The following is a 13,453-nucleotide window of genomic DNA, read 5'->3' as shown; positions in this document are numbered from 1 at the left end:
ACCCTACTACATCAAAACACAACTATGCCCAACACCAGAAGCATCACAAAACACTATGAATCATTTCTACTCGACAGAAAGAGCTAACATCGGGTCCGAAGTGAGACAATCCTTGAGCTTTTCGAAGCTCAACTCACACTCTTTGGACCATTGGAAAGCAACTTTATTCTAAGTCATCTTTGTCATAGGGGTTGATAAGGTAGTAAAGCTCTCAACAAAACACCTATAACAACCAACCAAACCAATAAAATTGCAAACCTTTGTCAGAGATGTAGGACTAGCCCAATCACGAATTGCTGAAATCGTAGTCGGGTCTACCATAATAACCACGTTGGACACCACGTGTCCGAGAAAAGATACTGACTCAAAAATAAACTTGCACTTTGAGTACTTGGAGTAAAGCGCATGCTCTCTCAAAACCTGGAGCACAATTCTCAAATGATGCGCATGCTCCTCACTACTTCTCAAATACATAAGGATATCATCAATGAACACTCTGACAAATAAGTTTAAATAAGGTATGAACACACGATTCATCAAGTCTATAAATACGGCTAAAGCATTAGTTAGCCAAAAAGACATTACCAAAAACTCATAGTTACCATAACGTGTCCTGAAGGCTATCTTCAGGATATCCTCAACTTGAATCCTCAACTAATGATAATCGAACCTTAATCAATCTTAGAAAATATGGCTGCGCCCTGAAGCTAGTCAACTAAATCATTAATGGGGGGCATTGGATAATGGTTCATCGCCATCACCTTATTTAGGTACCTATAATCAATACACATCCGCATCGACCCATGTTTCTTCTTTATAAACAAAATAGAGGCTCCTCACGGGGTCACACTCGGTCTAATGAACCCCTTTCCAAGAAGATCTTAAATGAGAGAGTTTAGCTCCTTAGGCTCTACAGGAGCCATATGATACGGTGCCATAGAAATAGGTCAAGTACTAGGCTCAAGGTCAATAGCAAACTCAATCTCACAGTTAGGAGGGATACCAGGAAGATCGTCAGGAAACACATCAAGAAACTCACACACAATAGGAATAGAATGAAGTGTCGGACTCTCTACACAAGTATCACATACATAAGCAAGATAAGACTTACAGCCTCTCGACATTAGTCATCTAGCACAAATATAAGAAATAATACCCATCGGCTCGTGACTAATTGCTGAATAATAATATTAGCATGAGTATCAATATCACTAACTGTCATGACATATGATCTGAATACCCGATCAAGTACTAAAGAATCATCTACGGGAGTAGATACACGCAATGGTATAGATAATAAATCACTAGTCAACTCCAACTGTGGTACATAATAAGCAGATATATATATATATATATATATATATATATATATATATGAACAAGTGGATCCAGGAATAAATAAAGCAAGAGCCAAATTTTGACATATCAAAATCACACCTATAACTATAGCATCCAAAGTCTCAGCCTTGGGCCTAGCAGGTATTGCATACAACTGACCACGCCCGCCACCTCGCTGGGCACCTGAATGACCACCTGCCCTACTTGCCTAAGTACCACCTCGAGCACCCTAGTAACCATCTCTACAACCTCATGCACTACCCCTACCTAAAGGGGGAACTGCCGTAATAGGAGTAGCTCCCTGGCTGAAATAACCATCATCCCATGACTAGGGTACTCTTTAGAGAAATGACTAGGAAGTCCACAAGTAAGAAATGACTCATGAGAAAAACCAGAACTCACATAACAGGCTAATCCGGCATAACTACCACGCCTAGTATATCCCATAGATGAACCTCTCATAGACTGATCACCGCCCTTACTAGGGTGCCCACTAGAAATAAATTGATCCCCATCAGCTGTCTAAAGAGTTGCCTGAACTAGTCAACTCTGAGGCTAAAAAGATAGATGTAGAGGATCTCCAGTAAAAGAAATACCACCTCAGAACCTGGAACTACTATGGCTCCCACCAAATCTTTCCTAATACTTAGGCCTCTTATCTTAGCCCTCACGTTGTATGTCATCTATCTCCCTAGCATAATCTGTTACCTCAGCAAAGGTTATACCAGCAACAACTAAACTCTGAGTAGCCATCCTAATAGGAAGTCTCAATCCCTCACAAAGTAGTGAACCATCAAATACTCCAAATCTAAAATAACAGTCACATGCCTAGCCAACTCATGAAATGAGCCCCATACTCAGCGACGGTCATAGAACCCTGCTCTAATCTAGAAAACTAATCTCTCAAATGGTCTCTAAGGCTCCACGGCATGAACTTCTCCAAAAATATCTCAAAGAACTGAGCCCAAAAGAGAGGAGAAGATCCAACTGGTCTAGAACTCATTAAACCCTTCCACTAGTGTCTAGTAGACTAGTCCAATTGAAAAATAGTGTAGTCCATACCACAAGTCTCCACAAGGCCTAATCCACGAAGCCTATCCTCACAAGCAGTCAAGAACTTAAATACATCCTCTCTAGGAGCACCAGAAAATCTAGGCAGAGCTAACCTCAAGAATCTACCGGACGTCCTCTACTCATCAGCAGATATAATAAGGTGGGTCCAAACTGGCTAAACAACTACCAGAATATGAGAAACCTCAACTTTAGGAGCTGCAGCTATATGCTGGACTCCTGCTCCAGTAGTCTGTGAACCATCAAGAAAACTCAACAACTAAACCAAAGCATCTATAAGCAAAAAAGAAGAAATGAATCTTCGTAGAGCCTAGGCTGGTCCCTGGCCTACTGTTGGCTGAGGTGGTGGAGTCTATGGCTTCGGTGAAAGAATAGGATCTGGGGGAGGTACACCATGGTCCTTAATTACAGACAACTCATGAGTCTGGGTCTTAGGATCCACCTCATGTATCAGCAAAGCCCGTGTCTTAGGCATCTGTGAAAGAATAAAGTCAATAGAATATCCAACAAACCAACTCAAACACTTAGCACGATAATAATAAAACAAGTGAAGGACTCCTAAGAATGTCCCATAGCCTCCTAAAGATAGGAAACATACGCTAATGTTCCAATTCGCAGGACTCTATTAGACATTTTTTCTTGTATCTTTAATATCGTTGAAACCTAGGCTCTGATACCAATTTGTCACTACCTCATTTGGAGTCATGATAGAACCTACTACATCCCACTGGTAAGTAAGCCAGTACTGTAACCCAGAGCTATTGCAATGGGTTACCTTGGTAAAAACGTCCAACAAGGACCCTATATATGAACATAATATATAAAAACAACATTTCACAACAAAGGACAACCTATATTCAAATACAAATCCCATGACCTGATAGTATTAATACAAGATCTTCTAAACTTGACAAGAGGAATTTACAATCTCAGAATCTAAAATGTCTTAAATAATCTCAAATATTTATCTCAAAAGCAAAAGGCAAAGGGCAACTCAATCTCCAAGAGCTCACCCTATCTCTGAATAGTCAACTCATATGACAGTAGCAACTAGAACCTGGGTCAACACTAAAAAGGTACAAATGTTTAGTATGAGTACCAAAACATGGGTACTCAGTAGGCATCATCGGCCGACTGAGCTCAACTATAATATAAAGACGATATAAAGTAAGACAATAATCTTAGAGTCAAGGGATAGGATCGAACCTGAAATTTCTTTGATACCACTATAATAACATCTATACTACTAAAGCAATAACATGCCATACTATCTCAATATACTCCATAATCGTCATAACAACCGAATATCATCTCAAAAGAGTAAAACCATATACATAAAAGTAAATTATCTACTTTCCATAATTATCATCAACCAACTTTAGAATAATAAGCACAAGAACTTACCCTTATATTCTATGCCACCGGGAAGTACACAAAATAGAATAAAAAGGAACTCGTCACGGCATCCCATACCACCGAAAAGTACATAAAAGAATATCAAACAAGAACTTATCATGACGTCCAATACCACTGGAGAGTGCACCAAAAGAATATAACTAATAATATAATAAAGCACCACTATTCCATCAATTGACCAAAACTGTGGGTAGCTCAATCCCGCCATAGCTCATTACTGAAATCCACTTTCAAATACCCATACTGTAATTTAACATAAAGAAGGCAACATTATCAGAGAATAGACATGTAGTCATTAATTCTTTAATTCATTGATAGAAACTGTGTGAATTTAATACAATTTATCGTTATCCTTCCATGGATTGATAGATTACAAGTCTTATCATTACTAGCCATCGAATTGGAGAAAACTACAAGCCATCCATATTATAGGTTATTCATCTATCTTAAGGCTATTCCTTAGCTAGCATCTTCATGACATGAGTTATCAATTAAGCCATCTCAACCTCACATAATATAAGATAATTTAACTAACCATCATGCAACACTAGGTCCATCATTACTAAACATGTCACAAACTTAAGCCTCCAAATAGAAATCATATAGTTTAGAAGTAACTAGTTATCAATAAGCCATTTTACTCGGTAAGATTTCATAATACAACCTCTTATTCAAGTAAAGGATATATATATTAGGTTAGCCCTTGATTTTATGCAAGATTATTCACACCACTAAGTCTTAACTCAATATTAGGGATAGATTTTCTTTAGTTAGAAATTTAGCATCAACAAGGGTAACACCTCTCATTTAGAGAATTGGAACAAGAAATGAATAGAAATATAGCAAGAGAGACCTCATATCTCAAGCACATAGGCAGTTGGCTCCATTTAGCCTAACATTAGAAATATCAATTCATATAAGTAAATTTGACACACATGGAATCTAATGTTCTTACCTCTTCCAGATTTATCAAGCATTATCATAATATCACATTTTTATCAAACTCGAACTGGGCATCATAATATTATCATATTTTTCTCTGGGAATCATAATAATATCATATTTTCCTCCGAACTCAAATCGGGCATCATCATAATATCATGTATTCCTCTAGATACAACAACATATATCTTCATGCATAGCAAAACCAACAAACCTGCATAAAAGTTCACAATATAAGGAAGTAGGGACGTAGGATACACTAGCTATTTTACCTATCTAATAAGATTCACACGTAATATGAGCATAAAAAAGAGCATGAGTATTTACAAGACATGCATAATAATTACTTAATAAGATTGTTCAAATCATGATCAGAAGATAATCTGATAATCGAGTTCAACCATCACAACTCTAATGTACAAATAGTTTAGACAATTACCTCATATTTAGGTCACTAAGTATTCCCATAATTCAACCTTAACGTAGGACAAGTCCCACTTCTAAATCCCTAAGAAAGCCAAAGCTTTACTAACACAAGTGTAGCTTTTACCCGAAAATAGTCTAAGTCATCTATACCTCGCCATAAGGTCTTACCAATCCTTTCTAGGTCTATAGGAAAAATTTCTTCAAGAATCCTTTCTAAGTCAACCAAACACAAAGGTCATCTCCTATCTAGGCATTATATAGGTCAATACCTAAGGATAGAGAAGTATACCATTCATGTATTCATAGAACAATGATAGCGTTCTCACACTAGTCATGAGACCATAAATAAGATGACCAAGGTCCTAGACTAAGGGTCAAATATCATACTTTACCAATTAATAGTCTAAAGCAATCAATAAATCCCAAGTTCACTATTTAATAAACTATCGTCTAAATTCCCAACCCAATCTCGCAAGATATCAATAATTACATTACAAATAAGCCCATTCTACTCTACGGGTAAGACTAACCTACCTTGAATCTAAGCAACTCACAATCAAATGACCTTTTTCTTTACTTTCCACAAAGCTTCCTCTTTCACGAGCAATGCTATCAATAATACAATCTAAGCATTACTACAAGAATAACAATACTCATTATAGCACTATTGTGATATGGGTTTCAAATCGACACCAAAATCCCAATTGGGTTTCACCCTTGGAAAGGAGTTTCCAAGACCAACCCATAGCCTAACTATCTTTAGGAAGTTAAAACCCTTAAGTAATTTGAGTCAATGACCAAATTTTGGAGCTATAATTGACCCACAATGATTTAGGGGTTTTAAGTTAAGTAATAATGAAATCAATACCAAATTAGAGGAATTCTTACCTTAAATTGTATAAAAAATCAATCACATAAGTTTTTTAAGCTCCAATACAACCAACAACACATACTTAGAAGGTTTTATACTCCATTAGGGTTTCTAGGTAAAGAGGGAGGCACAAAGTAGCCAAAATTCGTGCAAGTCAACACTTAAATATGGACCACCGAGCCCTTTGATGGTGCGGTTATGGCCCTCGTGTCACTGCAGTTATAGACTTATGGTCGCACCTTCCTAGCCATAGTCACATCAACTTGGTTCATGCTATGCATCGTTGAAGATTGGAACTTAGTTTTGAGCTTTGGCCAATGCCTTGGGATGCGTTTGAGGTTCATTTCAAACAAATAAGATATGAAAACCCATAGTTTTTTATGTTCTAGATGGATTGGTGAAGTTGGATTTTACATACGAGGCTGTTTACTAAAATTTTGGGTTAGAGGTCAATTAGGACCAACAAAGACTTTAGATTGAGAAAAGGGGTTCTAAACCCCAAATGAACCGACATGTAACCAAACTAATGGTCTTTGGAAGTCATCAAAGACTTGGGACGGCTATAGAGAAGCTCTTTCAGAGGAACCAAGCAAGAATACGGATATTAACCTGAAGGGTCATTACAGTATGTGCCCCCCATGACCATGTAAAGATCAAGGAGTCAAATATTGTGGACCCTAAAAATTTAGAAACTAAAGATGTGCTTGTTAGAATCCTTATGCGAGTGAAAGGTACAGACTAGATGGTCTAAAAACTAAAAAGGGACTTTTCTCAAATCAATCAAATGGTTGTCTCACACTCAGATTCAATCAAGAAATTCGAGACTCAATTTGGAAAATCTCCACATCACTTGATGCTAGGCCTAAGGGATGCCTCTTGAGTGACACAGTGACAAATCTCAAAAATAATGCTCATGTCTTAGCAATAGTCACTCAAAGCGGTGGAGATATTGGTGCACATAATGTTAAAATTTAGGAAAATTCTCTTGATGATCAAATGAATGCAAAGAGAAAGAAATCCAAAAATCCAAGTGATGATATTTCAAAGTCTCTTAAAGTAGGGGATGAAGAACCAAGGGTAGTTGAAAAGAATAATGATAGGGATAAAACTTCTAAGGTGATTATTAGTGATAAGAAAATGGGGGATTAGCCTCAAAGTGCGTCATAACTCCCGGTAACAATTCCTCCCCATTTTTCTCAAATATTAAAGAAAAAGAATGACAATGACAAGTTCAAGAAGTTTATTAGAAACCTCTCAATCTATATTCCTTTATTAGGGTTTTTTCAAGAAATTCTAGGGTATGCTAAGTCATTGAAGGACTTGATGTAAAAGAGAAAGCATGTGGATGGTAAGACTATTAAACTGACCCATAGTTGTAGTGTCATTATGTCGAATGCCATGGCCAAAAAAAGGATGAGCCGAGTGATTTTACAATCCAGTGCACCATTAGGAATCACAAATTTAACAAGCCATTATGTGATCTTGGTTCTAGCATAAATTTGATGCCATATGTAGTGTGTCAAAATCTTTGGTTGGGTGCTCCTACACCAATCACCATGAGATTATTGTTGGCAGATCACTCAATTAAGAAACCGATTGGGGTGTTATAAGATGTATTGGTAAAAGTTGATAGATTTATTCTCCTGATGAACTTTGTTGTCCTTAATTATAAAATTGATCAAGAGATACCTATTATTCTCAAGAGACCCTTCCTAGCAACTGAAAGAGTAGTTGTTGATAAAAAGAAAGGGGAGATAAAATTTTGAGTACAAGATGATGACGTTTTTTTTTAGGTATGTAAAATCAAGAAACATCGAATGGAACTACAAGTGGTTTTCATCATTGATGTAGTAGACACGGAGATGGATGATGGGTCACTCAAGGATCCAACTTGAAGATTGAAGAACATTGTGTCACAATGTTAAATTAGGCAGTGGATAGGAGGCAACCCATCATGCCATGAAAGTGGATTGTATCATTTAATCATTTATTCTTAGAGTAGATTTTGTTTATTAAGATTGATCCTCACAAATTAGGTGCTCAAAGGGTGCATTTGAATGATGTTGAGTAAAGGAAAGTTCAGTGAAATGGATTTTTGGGATGAGTAGTTGAAAAATAGGGGAGAAAAAAACAATCTTAGTTACCACGATCATGGTACCCACGCCATCACAATCGCAATTGTTGTATCACCGCAATCGCAGAATATGACTATAATTGCGGTCGATATGGTTTCAAAATGATATCGATCACCCAAAACTTTGACAATATTTCCACCTCAATAACTCTCAAATCACACCCATTCTTGCCTTTGTTGAAATCAACTCTTGTAAATTCCATCCCTTGCATCTCATCACTAAGTATGTTCTTTGATTTCACTCTATAAGCTCGTGTGTGGGCCTTAGGACCCATGTTCTATGAATGGCCTAAGAAGTGTGGTTTGACGCTTGATGTTGAGTTTAATTGAGTTTTTTTATATGTTGTCTACTATTATGACTTTTTATATTATTGGGGAAGTCTTGAGTACCAAAAATTATTTAAAATTGATGAAAATAGCATATGCACACCAAGTGTTTCATGAAATGCCCAAATAAATTCCTAGTTAGGTTTTTCGTGTTTTATGGGCTTTATTAAATGATTGGGGATTGTATTGCCTGTTCTTAGTGCCCTTATTTAGTTTGAAATGGAAATTACCATTGAAAAAAGGAGTTTTGGGTCATGATCAGTTTGGTCCATCACGCCTCAGATAACGCGATCGCGGTTATAAGAGCGTGATCATGTTAGCACAATCGTGGATTAGTGGTTTGCGATTGTGGGATCTAAGAGCAGCTTATCCACCAAGACCAAAATTCTGTTGTTCCATTTTCACCCCAAAATTTAACAAGGCACCATCCCTTTAGCTTAATTAAGTATGATAGCATAGTTTTCACATGAAGATGTTGATAATTAATAATGGTGTGTTATTTTTAGGATTTCAAAGCTAAAGTTGGGAGAATATGACTAAACTCACTTTATGTCCCCTAAGTGCAAAAGCTTGTTCTATGAAGATTTGTCTAAGACAAAGGTACTCCTTGAGCGACACGTATCATTGGAATAGGTTCCCGAGAAACTCCTAGCCTTTTATAAAAGATTGGTGGCCACCGGGTGGTTGTACTTTACTCCAGAACTATTTAGAGCAAATTAGAATTGGGTTAGGATAATTCTAAGCAAACCTTAGAATAGTATCTATCTCTGACCCAGTTGTTAGAATTTGGGGGAAGGAGGTTCACTTCGGAGCAGAGAAAATTAATGATTTATATAAGCTGCCGAATGAGGATACAGGATAGTTTGAGGTAAAGGAGTATGAACCAATTATTGGTGGACAAGTTGTCTCTAGGCAAAGAGGTCTCGTGGAAGACAATGAAAATAGGGATATTTTTTCATGACTTTACAGATGAACCTCAAATCTGGTTGGCTATTATCTGCAACCGTGTCTCTCCATGCACCAACATGACCTATGTCCTGGATATGAGATCTTGGATGGTGGAATACATATTAGACAATATTCCCTTGAATGTTGGACAACTTATACTTTCAATCATTAGGCATTTCAAGTACATAGGCAGCTCTCTACTCATGTTTCCTTTCTTAATTACTGCGCGATGTAAGAGAGATGGAGTTGAGGTGCACCCCAGGGATAATTGGGTAAGCCCGAATATTTCTATTTTCCCACTAAAGATTAAAGGAAAGGGTGCTCTTGGAAAAAGCAAAAAGAGAAAGGTTGACACATCAAAGTCAATGGAGGATGATGTAGATTATTACAAACTATCATCAGCTGGGCTTTTTTAGGAGATCTCGGGACATATTTGGACCATTAGTGATCTTGTGTCTAAGAAATCTTAGGGGATAGGAGAGAATTCCACCACCCGTTATTCCTACGTGGCTCAGTCTGATTATGAAAAATACCTTAAGGACCAGAGGAAGTAGGGGGACATCATTTTTAGACTCAAGTGAGCCTACTATTTATTGAAATGATCACATCAATTACTGTAGGAGCTGCATAATAAGATACGAGAGAAGGGGAGAGGAGAGACAAGTTATTCGCCCGTATGTGGAAAGGGGTAAAAGGCCTTTGGAATACCTTAAAACCCAAAGAGAGACTTTCTTCTTCCAGGGATGATTATGATAATGAGGTACCATCTATATGGTCTGACTCTAATGATTCTAAGGATGATGTTGAGATCGAGAGCAATGACAGTTCTTGATGCGGTTACAAGGAGCACCTTTAACTCTTTTTTTGTTTGCATGATTATGTAATGAGGACACTACATTCTCTTAGTTGGGGGTGACCATCTCTGTATTCTCTTGATTTGATACCTTGGTCTGTATTATTTGGATATTTATTTGGATGTTTTGTTTTTGGATGATCATATTTTTATTTCTAGTTTTAATAATTGAGCACCCCGATGGTACCTATATTTCATGGATTAGTTGTTTGTTTTTGTCTTTAGATTTATTTTAATTCCTAGATATTTATCTATTTTAATAATGATGTCGGATAATCCTTTCCTTATGATAAATTGAGTGATGATATTCTTAATGGAAAATCATCATGTTTTTGGGTTTTTGAGCTATAAATCCAAGGGAAGTTGGAGTACCTGTGGCATTATAGATTTGGGATTGCCCTTATGCCTATGGTGAAGTATAAATAGCCATATGGTTTTCCCTTGTGAGAGCCAAAATGTGATATGATGGCTTTATTTGGTGCTAAAAATAGCCAATCTTTTGCGGTGAAAATGCAAAAAAAACATACCCCTTCGTCCCAAAATTTTTTGTGAAAATCAAGGGCATGAACGTGAATGATTTTGTAATAACACTTTCCTCTTTTTATGACTCTTAAATCTTTAGTTGGTAGTGCCTTTTGTCTCTAGTAGGACACGCAATTAAGCCTCCTAGAATAGTTTGTATTCCACATTTGGTGATCTTAGTCATTTAACTCTCATGCTTACTTATGTCATCTAAAACTTGTCCCATTAGCTAATCTTGATTACTAATGGTTGGTGAGATGATCTTAGGCCTTTTTTGTGAACATGGAAATTCAATTTAGCCTAAAAATCCCACCCATAAATAGATTGTATCCCAGTTACCCACTTTAAGCCTTTAAACCTTTTTTTGAAAACCAAATTATAAGACATGAGTCATTTGAGTTTTATCGCTCTTTTAAACCCTACCCTCCTTGAACTTGAAAGTGCAACTTAAGGCTAAAATCCTAAGTTGGGGTGGTGAATCTTGGAAGAGGTAACTTTGTGCCACGGGATTTTAAGTGAGTGCCTAAGATCTAAACAATATGATCAAGTGAATAAGAAAAAGAAAATATTCAACAAAAGAAATAATTGTATGAATTGTACAAAGAAAAAAATAAGAAGAAAATGTTTTAAAAATATGGGTGAATCAAGGTATTAAAAGTAGGCACATGCGAGAGTTGGAAAGAAATTCAGTGGCCCATGAACCAAAGATTAATTGAATAGTGTGTTTTGTGGAGTTCAAGTAGGGCGTAGTCACTTTGATCCCAAATATGTATCCTAACCTTGCCCAACCCTATATTACAAGCTTGAAATGTCCTTCGATATCTCAAACCAAGTGTCTTTAATTTTGTGGCTATTGAAAATAAGCGCAAGTATATAGCATGATACTTGTTTGTAGTGAGAAATTCTTTATGAGAGTAAGTGCTTGAACTTTAATCCCTTATTGCATAACAGATACTTTAGTGTGTGGGATTTCCTTTCATGATGAGGCATGTAGACAAATTGAGGTGGGTTAAATTGCAATCTTCCAAAAATAAGGCGAAAGAGTATAGCTGAGTCACTATTGATGGAGAGTCACTTCTGGAGGGTTAGTGGTTGTTTCTTAGTTGTTATTAAAAGTCTTTTGCACCCTTGAGAGCGTGATTAAGTTTGAGGAGAGTTGTTCGAATAGCTTTTCCCATGTTTGAGGGCTAATTATTGGTACTAGTTGAGTTCGAAATCACTGTGATCATTTGATTATATGGATGGGCTTATAGTGCGTAGTCTCATTAAGAAAGGAATAGCATTGCTTGAGGACAAACAAAGATTTAAGTTACGGGTATTGATGAGTGATGAATTTACCACTCATTAACATCTAAATTTGTGCACATTACAATGATTAAATTGTAATATTGAGACTAATTCTCCATTTGAATGCATTCATTTCCTACTTTTGTGGTCTTGCAGGGCTTATGATTAAAGTGAGTGGAAATGAAGCTGAAAGGAAGGGAAAATGGACAAAAAGGAGCAAGAGTTAGGAATCAAGAAACCCAAAATTACCATGATTGTGGTTCAAGGATTGCGATCGCGGTCGGTCAACTAGGATCAACAATGGCGATCACAACAAGAATCCACGCTATCCCGATGGAGCGGCTAAATTTCTGAGGGAAGTTTCATAAATTCACACATCTGAACCCAATTCTCAATAGGACAAAACCCTTGCACAATTAGGGTATCTTGGAACTAATTTTTCAATTCTGAGTAGAGAGAAAGCACTCTAATTTTGGAAAAGAACAATTATTATTAAATTTCCAAGATATTTTTTGTTATAATTTGAAAGTGTAAGTTAGGATTATTCTTGATTTGCATATTCAATTGAGGCATTGAATGCCAACTTGGGTATATCTCTTGTCTTCAATTTAATGAGTAACTAAATATTTCTCTTGGGGTTATGCTTGAATAGGGTGTTAGTGTGTATGGATGTTAATTGGTTGACATGACCTAAACATGAAAGTTGTCGTAATGGGCATCCCAAGTCCAACCAAGACTGGAGACCACCCAAGTTACCAAACCCAACCGATAACGTATATTATAAGTTGGAAGAATTAAGAACATATAACAAGATAACGTTAATACATAATCCAAGACTCTGGGACAGGTCAATATCCGTGACCACCCAAACAAGTCCAACTGTCTGATACCCAACCGATAACTTATACCAAACCAAACCAAACCATAATCCATAACCATAAACATATGAATTCCATAATAATTATATATAATCCTAAAAAAAAGGGGATGGAACATTGAGAAATTTAGACCTACGGTTTTATCCCCAATACCAATGCCAATACCAAGGTTGACACCAATACCAATCCTGCCCATACCAACCTATAGTAGTTCCACAAAAGCCTCTAACCAAAAGAATACTAAAATCTGATTGGGTTATGCCCCCAACTATAGCCAAAACAAATATCAATAAATAAACCAAAGTATGAAATAACATCTATGAAATAGAGCCTTCCCAAAAGATGGAAACTCACCACTTCAATCCAATAGTTGATCCTAAAGCCTGATCGCTAAGCAAGAGGAGTAGAACGCCTAATTAGTGCATCGCGTGTAGATATAG

Source organism: Capsicum annuum, unplaced genomic scaffold, assembly GCF_002878395.1.
Source record: "Capsicum annuum cultivar UCD-10X-F1 unplaced genomic scaffold, UCD10Xv1.1 ctg2684, whole genome shotgun sequence".
In the NCBI taxonomy this organism is placed as follows: domain Eukaryota; kingdom Viridiplantae; phylum Streptophyta; class Magnoliopsida; order Solanales; family Solanaceae; genus Capsicum; species Capsicum annuum.
Note: the sequence above shows the minus strand (reverse complement) of the source record.